Here is a 10,217-nt window from a genome sequence, read left to right on the forward strand (position 1 = left end):
AGAACGAGACAAGGAGGCTGACTGTTTATTTATTGTTTTTGCATTCTATGTTCGGCCCGCAAGCCTTTTCTTTATAAATAAAACATGGGCCAATCGGCGTCGTTTAAGCCGCACGGACTGTTGCCTCTTCCATTCTGTACCGCCACCGCGGCCAACCCGTCACAATAGTCATTATCCACATGCTTCATATAATATTCTTATATACTTTATAATGGAAACAGCATGTGTCTGCATTTTTCTTACTAGATAAGACTCTTCAGCTCACACTATACTCCCTTTTCCTCCACAGTATTTTTATTGCTGAAAGCCCGGAAAATACACCAGACGGTACACTGCCCATTATTTTTTCTGAACAAACGCATCATGTATTGTATTATTGTATTATTGTAGGGGCATAGTCAGTATGATGACACCCAAATGTGTAAGCATGTCATTATGTCTGGCCTATATATATTTCTGATAATGCCAAAACTCTTGGCACTTTTCCGGTGTATCCTGCGGGATGCACTTGGACAAAATGCCCAGCTGTTATAAAATTGACTTAAAGCTTTAAGTAGTAGTACTTTGACTTATTCCTCTCCATTCATCCATATCAGCCAGCGAACCTGTATAGCAGGCCTACTAAACTGCATTCTGTTGAGCCATTTGGCCCACCTTAAGGAGGAGGAGGCCTGACCCAGATGATATCTCCCACAGAAGCATTCACTAAAATGGGTCTCCCATCACAAATGAGTGCGTGGGCTCGGGTGTATGCAGTAGGATGTCAAGCCTTGACGTAGTCAATAGGACTGGAAGAGTGTAAATACACTTCAGAGTAGTCAACATCCTCATAAATCTGGTCAGCGTAGCCCGGAAATGTAACGGGAATAAAAAATAATTTGCAGTCCAAAGTGAAAAGTAATTAAAGTCTCAAAATATATGTATTACTTTCGTAAACCTCTTAAATGACAGCTGTTTTTCGTGGTGTCTTTTTTGCAAACGTACGTTTGCGTGTATGGGTGGGGGCGGCAGATGCTGAGATTTCAATTTACCCTCCAGTTCCACGTTCATTACGGATCCTCTGGAGCAAAGTGAACGTTAAGAAGATCCAAATTAACCCTGAGAGGGACAGAAGCAGCATCAGCTGTCCGCGGTATCACTTTCCATCCAAATGGTATGAAGGGGGTCCGACAACTGTCACCCTGACCTTGCTTCTCCACCACAACCACCACCACCGCCGCCGCCACCGCGCTTCACTTTCCCAAGACTCATCAGAATCTCCAGGGGTGGGGCGGGACAAGATTACCCACATTTGCAATCTCTTATCTCTCCCAAAACACAGAGAAACTCCTGGGGGCGGTGGGGCACAGAGCGATGCTGGGGACAGCGGCTATGACAGGGATTTAGCAGATGGCGTATAACAACAATAGCATGTCAACGTTTCAGAATATGTCTCAGAGAGGGCCTCGAAGAATGTTTATATTTAAGAGGTAGTATTCTGCGTGCGTGTGTGTATTTCTTTCTGTCTGCAGTCTGAGTTAGTATCCTGTTTGTTGTATGCCTGTCACCTTGAATTATGATGGAAGGTGACAAGCAGCCAGCCAGAAATAAGTCGCTGATTAGTGAGCCACGTCTGAATCCTGGCCACAGGAGAAGGATGGGCCGGGAGGGCCACATATCAGAGAGATAATTGACATACTTTCCTTAAACTGCTCTGCGTTTTCCATCTGAAATGTGACATAAAATACTCATCTCTATTTGTATTATCCTCTTTCTCCCTTTCATTCTGATCTCTCCTGTATCAATCCCCACGCTGGTATTCCAATAATCTTTACGTTATTATTAGTGCCCCCAGCTCTTGATCTTGTCAGATATTTTTGCTATTTAAAACATGGAAGCAATGATCTGCCAATCTTAGGGTGACGTTTCATTTAAGTACAGCCTTAAACCCTCTTAGTTGTCACAGTTGTACAATCCATCAATAAGAGAGGTGACCGGGGAGCTACTGAAGACAAGAGACCTAATCCTCCCCATGACAGACATAACACTGACAGAACAATAAACCAGCTGTTCTGCAATAGCGTTTGATTCCATATGTGTCGAAAGGATTGCGTACGCACAGAAAATGGGTTGATTTCGAAAACTTTGAACTAAAGCATCAGAGTTGGAAAGAAAGTCCCAAACAGGAGCCATTGATAAAAGTCAGTGTTTTCCCATTAAGCTGATATCTGATCCTTCATGGAGGCCTCCAGACGTTTCTGACCAGGGCAAGCAAGGGGGAGGGGGGCAGAGGGATCGGGGGTCCTCGGGGGGATACTGGAGGGTGTGCGGAACTGTGGCGTGCGTGCTGTCGGCCAGCCGTCCGTGGGGGAGGCACATGGTGCCAACAGCTGCCGTCGTGAAAAGCTAACCCCACTAAATGCTCCGTCCTAGTAAACAACGCTGGGCTGAACACATGCCAATGGGGTAGCCTGGGTGAGGAAGGGTGAAGAGGGTGACTGGGGCGATGCAGCTGACGCCGTGGAGAAAGGAGAGTCGACCTCTGTGAAATGGCCTATTAAAGTGTGGTGGTCATCCTTCTGGGGGGGCCAAAGGAGTGCAAGCGTGCAAGAGAAACCAAAAACCTTCCTTAACAATTGAGTGTTGAGCAGACCGCAAACTGCAGACTCCAGATTCGAGAGATGTTTTCATTAGACACGTATCTACGTCACAGATTACGCCACATAAATACACCACCGAGGGTTCATCTGTGGCCATGCAGAACACCCACAACGTTATCTTAGAAGAGTGTGAATGGAACAAGACATAAGCAGCGGAATGCACGCAGGGCCGCTGCTGGCCATTCGGGTGCCCTAAACATAATTTCTTTGTGGTGCCCCCCCAAATACACCACTGAAAGTTCATCTGTGGCCATGCAGAACACCCTTACGTTGTCTTAGAAGAGGGTGGATGGAACAAGACATAAGCAGTGGAAAGCATGCAGAGCCACTGCTGGCCATTTGGGTGCCCTAAGCATAATCGCTTTGCGGTACCCTCCTCCTAAAGACAGTCTATATTACACGATGGAACTATAGAACAGGCAATTAAAAAAAAAAAAACGACATACACAAGTATTTGACCAACCCACAGGGAGAGGCGAGAGGGGGGCCCACTCCGGCACTTAGTGCCCTACGCACAGCACACGTACGCGGGGGCAGCACGGGAAGCATGTTGACGGCTGACTGTCCCGTTTATTTACCTGTGTGGTTGGTAGATGAACTGCACCGTCAGAAGTCTGTTGCATCCCACAGAAGCCTCCGTGTGAGTTCCCATGCTCAGACCCCCGAGGGATTGGCAGGAGCGGATATAAAGTCTACGCACCTCCAGCTGTCAGTCTCACCTTCTCTTTGTGCCGTCTTCTGGAAAACCAGCCACCTTTGACTTGTAAAGGTGACTTAAAAGAAACTTCTGTTTCTGTCCAATGACTCTCACTCTGTCATTTCCCTTCTTCCACTCCGTCATCCACAACCATTCACCATCACTATGTTCTGTATTTAGATCACTGCACACACATGCACGCACGCAAAAACAATTAAGTTCCCTGGTCAGGTTTCTAGTAAGGAGTCTTAATAAGGTTTCATGTTTATGTAACACTGGATTCCATCTGCGTTATGATATCCTGGACAGTGTGTTCTCGGACTAAAATGATTAGGTAAATGAAATGCTTATTATCATAAGCGGGCTAATTTAAATTGTTTTATAATGAAACTTCTGAAAAAGTCGGTCTGGAACGTCATGATTTACAACTCAGACGATACTGCCCCCAACTGGTTGTAATTTCCGGCATGAAATGTTAATTATGGCTGCCAGTTCCATTGAGTTGGTCACATCAGCACCCCAGTCACATGTTTAAGATAGTTATTTGATTTAATGAGTTCTGATCCTTCTTTTGAAAGTATACGTAAGTGTACTTGTTAGAAAAACAAATTAATGTACGGTATCCATGCTCTTTTAGGTTGGGGATCTGTATGTTTTTCCTTTCTTTAGGACCTAGACTCCACCAATGGAAGCAAGAAAAGACAAATCCCATGAATTAACAGGATAAGGACCTAACCAGCTCTTCTCGGTAGATGCACCGAGGAAACAAAGAGGTCCTTTGCCCTAGTTCTTACCTGTGTGCAGTTTATTGTTTAAAAAAATGTGATGCTTCAGGATACGTGTTTTATCATCCCATAATCACTGCATGGGTATTCGCTCTCCTGGTCAAAACCTGCACATTCCCTCTGTATTTTGTTGGCACTCCATTTAACACTATCTTGTGTGTTATGCTGTGGAGTGTGTGAAAATTTTAGATAAGTGCATGCAGCTCGCCTTAAGTAAACAAAAAGTTCATTGAACGCCTCTTTGTCTGCTCATAGTATTATCTTTGTGTTGAAATGCTATCTCAACTGCCAAATATCTGCCAAACATGACAGCCAAGATGACAACAAGACAGACAAACATGATGCTAAGCATAAAGCTCTAATATTTGTTGTTCACAGTAAGCAAGCCCGTGAACAAACAGTAAGACCCAGCTCAAAAACAAAGGGCTTATGGGCATTATTAGTAGCAGTAAGCAAGTAAGAGTAAGTATTACCTTTATGAGAGAAAAACAAAAAAAAAGGTCCTATCCAATGAACACTATAACTGCAGCTGGTTTAGACTAAAAATCTTTGGCAAAATGCGATCAAGGCTTAGAGTTGTTTATCGTTTCATGAAACATAAATAAATTGCATGAATGATGAATTGATCATCATTGAATTATGATTATGATGCAACAAAAAATGATTTGTATATAACTTTTCAAAACTGATTAAAAAGAAATCTGTGCTGGTGTGCTTTGAAAGACCAAGTTAAAGAATTAATACATTTCATTGGACGTCAACATAGCAATAGGTTTTCAACAGTACCATAATCAGAGTGATGACCAATGATTAAGATTCAAGATTTAAGAGGTTTATTTGTCACATACACACACATACGTTCATACATATATGCAGTGAAATGTCTTTGCAACCCACCTGGAGATTATACACAATAGTTAGTAATCCGAACATAATAGCTGACCTAATTCCTACCTAGCAACTACCTGAAGCTAACTAAATCCTAAAACATAATGCAGTAAGTGAATAGAATAATGTAAAATAAAATAAAATAAAATAAAAATAAAATAAGAATCAAGAAGATAATACAAAGTCGGGATACAAAATAGAAGGGAATCGAGTTATGTACGTATATGGGATAGGCTATTTGTATATACAGATATGTGCAGTAAAGTGCATGTGAATAAAGTGTGTATGGAGATATACAGTACAGTATACATCAGTATGACACAGCAATACAGAAAACAAAACTTTTAAACTATAAAGTAAAGTAACATTTTTTTACTTTTACTAGGATTGTTGAAAAAGCGGCAGTTCAATTTTTGGACCGGTTTGCCCTTCTCAGGAGCGTGCCTGGGTGTTACTCTGTGGGCTCTTGGCTTCGCTCTGCGTTTGGGTTTCTTCTGTAGCTGTGGTGCCTCGGGCTCGGAATGTTCTTGCAGCCACGGGTGGCAGCTGCAGGGCTCATGGGTGGCTGCAAAGCCTCTCTGACTCTGTGACTAAGTCAACTTGTCAGAGGAAGAGGCCACGCGCCATAATTGTTGTTTCAATTTCCGTTGATTGAGTTGAGTTTTGTCTAATACGTTTTGTCGTTTATTTCTATGTTTCTATGTTTCTCTCGTGGTGATTATGCCCCTCTTGGAGAAGCAATGATGATTAAAGTTGTTTACCTGACCAAGCTATGGTAAGATTGTCCTCTGAAGAAGGGGATTGGTAATGTAGAACAGAAATGCGCTGCTCTTGTCATTCCACGGGTCATCCAAAGGACAGAGTTATAGTAAGCGGTAAGCGGTTCTTGATCATTATAAAAAGAGTGGCTTTGCAGGTTGAGAATTTGAACTCCATTTGCAGATTAACTCTGTCTTGGATGCAATGGCATAAAAAAAATACCCTGTGTTGTGTGCCAAGCATGCTGACAGGTTAAAAAACATTTTTTTTTTTTTTTTTTTTTAAAGAAGAGGGCAGTTCACTGAAGGCAGTGGATAAGAGAGCTCCGTATGGGCCCAATCATTCCCAGGGAGACTATCACGTATCACAGTCAAACCCCTATACTGGAAAAAATTTATGCAATAGTCACACCCAAAATATCTTTATCGAGACAAAGTATGTCAGATTTCTGCAGGGCAAAGGCGTGCTTATCATTTGGAGTTGTGGGAACAGATAGATGGATTATTGGAGGTAGCGAGGTTGCCGCTTTGATTCACTGATGATCACAATGGCTGTGATGGTGAACTCAGTCCCTCATGGATGGATGATACCCAATCGGCCTGTACCATCTCATTTCTTCATGTGAGAATTGTCGACATGGCTAACCGGTCACACGGTACCAAGATCTGTTTTCTCAGGTGGGATTAGCGGCAGGATGCTGTGCAAATCCTACAGACACCCTCGTAAACCCCTAAGTACGCAAAGCTCCCTGTTCACCTCCATTTGAGCCTTTTTCCGAGACCTTCAAGGCGAAACGTTATTTGACCAGGAGTTGTTCCCATGTCCTGGGCTGAGTCCATTTAGGCAGGCTGGTCCGCCTGCCTAAATGGCAGCTTTCTGAACAATTCACTGGCCAATCTCCAATAATATGAGCCTCTCTTGTGAGTTTGTTGGTAGAAGTCATCCATTATTAAGAACCGCCCTAAAGGACAAGAACAATAACATAGAATGATAATGTTTTCACTCATGTTGACTATGTTAAGACTATCACTACCAGTACAATGAGTACCGGTTAAAAATATCCAGTTGCGTAAACACAGAAATTGAAATCTACCATTTTTCGTATCACTGCATGTACAGATAGGTATATGTCAACAACTAATGGATAATTTCACTAATTGTGTAAAGTGAGGATCTTATGATGTGCACTTCCTTCATTTGAAAGATCTAAAATTAAACTGGCATTCAAAAGGTACGTGAGCAATAGTGGCAGTGATTGCTTAATAGTATATACTGTACCAGAGGTTGAAACTGGGTGCCAAGCCAAGGGCTCTGGTTGTGAACTTGGAAGTGTGTTCCAACCTGCCCTGTGGCCCATGGCCCTAAAGACACACTCTACTGGGATGGTGGGTTTCGGTTAACAAGCCTGAGCAAGATTCAAGGAAGAGGGGCGTGTGAACGGGATGCAGCACCATGTGTAGCAAGGCTGTTTGACCTGAAAGGGGAGTGTGTGTGTGTGCGTGCGTGCGTGCGTGCGTGTGTCTCTCTGCACATGAGTGTGTTCTCTTCCTCACCTGCTGTCTTATAATATGTGTTCAGACATTTCACATGTCTAATTAATCGTGAAGGATTTGACATTTTGACATTTTAACTCTTTTCTTACCTTTGAATCAAACCGACATTTAGTTAAAACAACTTCTTAGAAATGCATTCAGCCTCATCTCAGCGATTGAAAGTTTAAATCCGAAGGGTCAAAATCTGAAGAAGAGGATGACGTACCTGCAAAGTGATTCTGGTGCACTGCAAACAATATGTGACATATATTCATTAGTAATCATCACATTTTTCTTTTTTGGTGAACTCCATTAAAATCATTAGAATTTAAAAAAAAAAATTTCTAACTTGTCAATTTCTTTTTTCTCACAAAAAAAGATTGCACATTGCAATGACACTGAATGTTATTGATTTTCCCCAAAAACCTATAACCGCATAATGATGGGACCACGAGTGAACGAATAATAAATGTTTATTACATTTTACTTTTACATTTAGTTTTGACATTTACTACTTCATTAATAGCATCAATAACTTGCCAGAAATTATTTCAAAAACTTCTTATCGCTATTAATTAAAGGACTTGTGGCCCAGAACTGCATCACCTCTGTGACATTTGACAATGAAGTCTGACTGGGCCAAACCAAAACCTACATTTTCTTGTTCTTCGAGCGCTCTGAGGTAGATTAAATAGCTGTTCTGGATCATTGTCATTGTTGATGGGAGAAAATCATGGAAAAACCTTTTTTTTTTTTCACTTTGGGAGCTTCACTTTTCATTTTTTTGTGATATGTCATTGCCCTCTGCTGGCAATTTCTGCTTTTGCGCCTACTTATTTTATACCGCTAATACCGTGCGGACAAGGTTAAATGTCACTATAGTTCGCGTAGCATCATTCATTTCGAGTAGGGTCACTAAACAAGCAGGTGTATAAGCGCAAAAATCGAACTTTTTGAAAATTGCGATCGCTGTCTTTATTTTATTTGATTTTTATATTTTATTTTCGCACAATGGAAACCATCGCAAAAAAAAAAAAAACCACACAACGAGGCAAATTCTAACAAAGTCCAAAAGCCCAGATGGGCAAAAGAAAACGCGCCCCGGATGCGTCCCCGCGTCCCGACGCCGTGATGACGCAGGATGTTTGGGGACGTGACGTCGCTTGTACACGTCGCCCCAGTAGGGATGTGTTCGGTGAAGATGGTGGCTGTTTTTCGGTCCCGCCGCGCTGCACATTCGTAAGGCTCCCCCTAATTGCACACCCTCCCCAATACACACGGCGGTAAGAGTAGGAACGCGCCGCCGGCGGCACGCTTTTTGCGGCGAGGTTTGTGTGCTCGGCGGGAAGCTGCGGATAACAAAGCTGCCTGTTCGTTCGGTTAGCGTTCCGTAGCCGATGCTAACTGACCGACGCTAGCGCACCAAGTCACTTGACCTGCCGGGAGGTGTAAGGCGAGGGGTCGGCGTTCCGGAGGGTTCGACGCCCGGGCGTCTTGCGATACGACGCCCTCGCCGACTCTCTATTTCAGTTCGCGGATACGCTGGGGAAACGTTTGGGGGTTTTTTTTGTTTCTTTTTCCAGCTACAGCAATGACGCTGGCTCCCTGCGCGTCTCCGGCTAATAACGCGTTCCCGGCGCCGCGTCCCGTTAGCCGCTGAGCACTCGGGACCTTTTCCTCCGCGCCGGTCGTGAAACACCGCGCCGCCGACGGAGGCGGCGCGAGTTTTGGCGTCGTTAATACGCTCGGCGGGTAGCACAAGGCTACAACGCGGTGCGAGCGGGCTGCAGTGTAACGCCGTGTTGTGCTGACGCAAACTCTTGGCAAGTTGAGAAGCCGGCGGTGGAAGCTAACAGGATCGCTGCTAACCAGAAGCTAGTCAGCCATCGGTCGTGGATCTTTTAACGTCTGCCGCGGTCGTTTAGCGAAGATCACTCTGCCTTTTGCTCGTTCGGCCCCACGTCTGTTAGTCATCTGGAATGTCGTGGATTGTGGTCGGGACATTGCAATACAATGCTCGATCAGCCGGTGCGCTCGATATAAATGACAGCAGCGTGCTTTCTGCACACATTATCACTTAATCTCTTCGGTTCCTTAAATTTCCCGTTTCCCTGTCTTGGTCCACTCCAAAGTTCAGATGGGCATTGCCGTTTAGCGCAATTGAATTGCAATGCTATTGCACCGCTAAAAGGCAAACTCAAGAAAATGTGTTTCCTCTCTCCCACTTGTCTTGGTGCTCTGAAAGCACGTCCCATCACTGTTCCTGAAGCTACGGCAGGTTATTGGCAAGTGGTAAATTGCTAGGTCGTATCATAGAGTTTACTAGATCATTTAAAAAGGATGTTTGAGATAAGAATGGTTGACATTGCAAAATATAACTCCATCCACCTATGTTAAGGATTATATTCAAAAGAACATTGTATTAATTGAAACTTTCAAATGACTTTTGCTTGTTAGTTTAGATGTGTTCTTTCTAAAATTCCACACATTTGAATGTGGAATTTGTATTGTAGCACAGATAAGATTTGTTTTTATCATTTAATGATGATTGAAGTCCTCTTTCTGGCTATTTAATATTACATATTTTCTTATTTTCACATTGTACTTAAATGCTTCTACTTGTTAAATACAACATTGATGTAGAATTAACACAGAAATTGCCACGTTGGACTGAACAAACTATTCACAAATAAGGGTGTGGTGTTCTAGCAACGGAACGTATCCTGGATTTTTCATTACCAACTCGCCCCTGTATATATCTGCGCCTTTACCAGTCACCTGTCTCTATTTTTATTTGCCTTTGTCGTACTGTCGTTTTATATAGTCTGTTTTTGTTTTCCTATAATTTCAGCTACACCTGAGTTCAACACCTTCAGTGACATAACCAGAGTGGTCCTTGGACCTGTCAAATTTCCAA

The sequence above is a fragment of the Zeus faber genome, assembly GCF_960531495.2.
Source record: "Zeus faber genome assembly, chromosome: 17".
In the NCBI taxonomy this organism is placed as follows: Eukaryota; Metazoa; Chordata; class Actinopteri; order Zeiformes; family Zeidae; genus Zeus; species Zeus faber.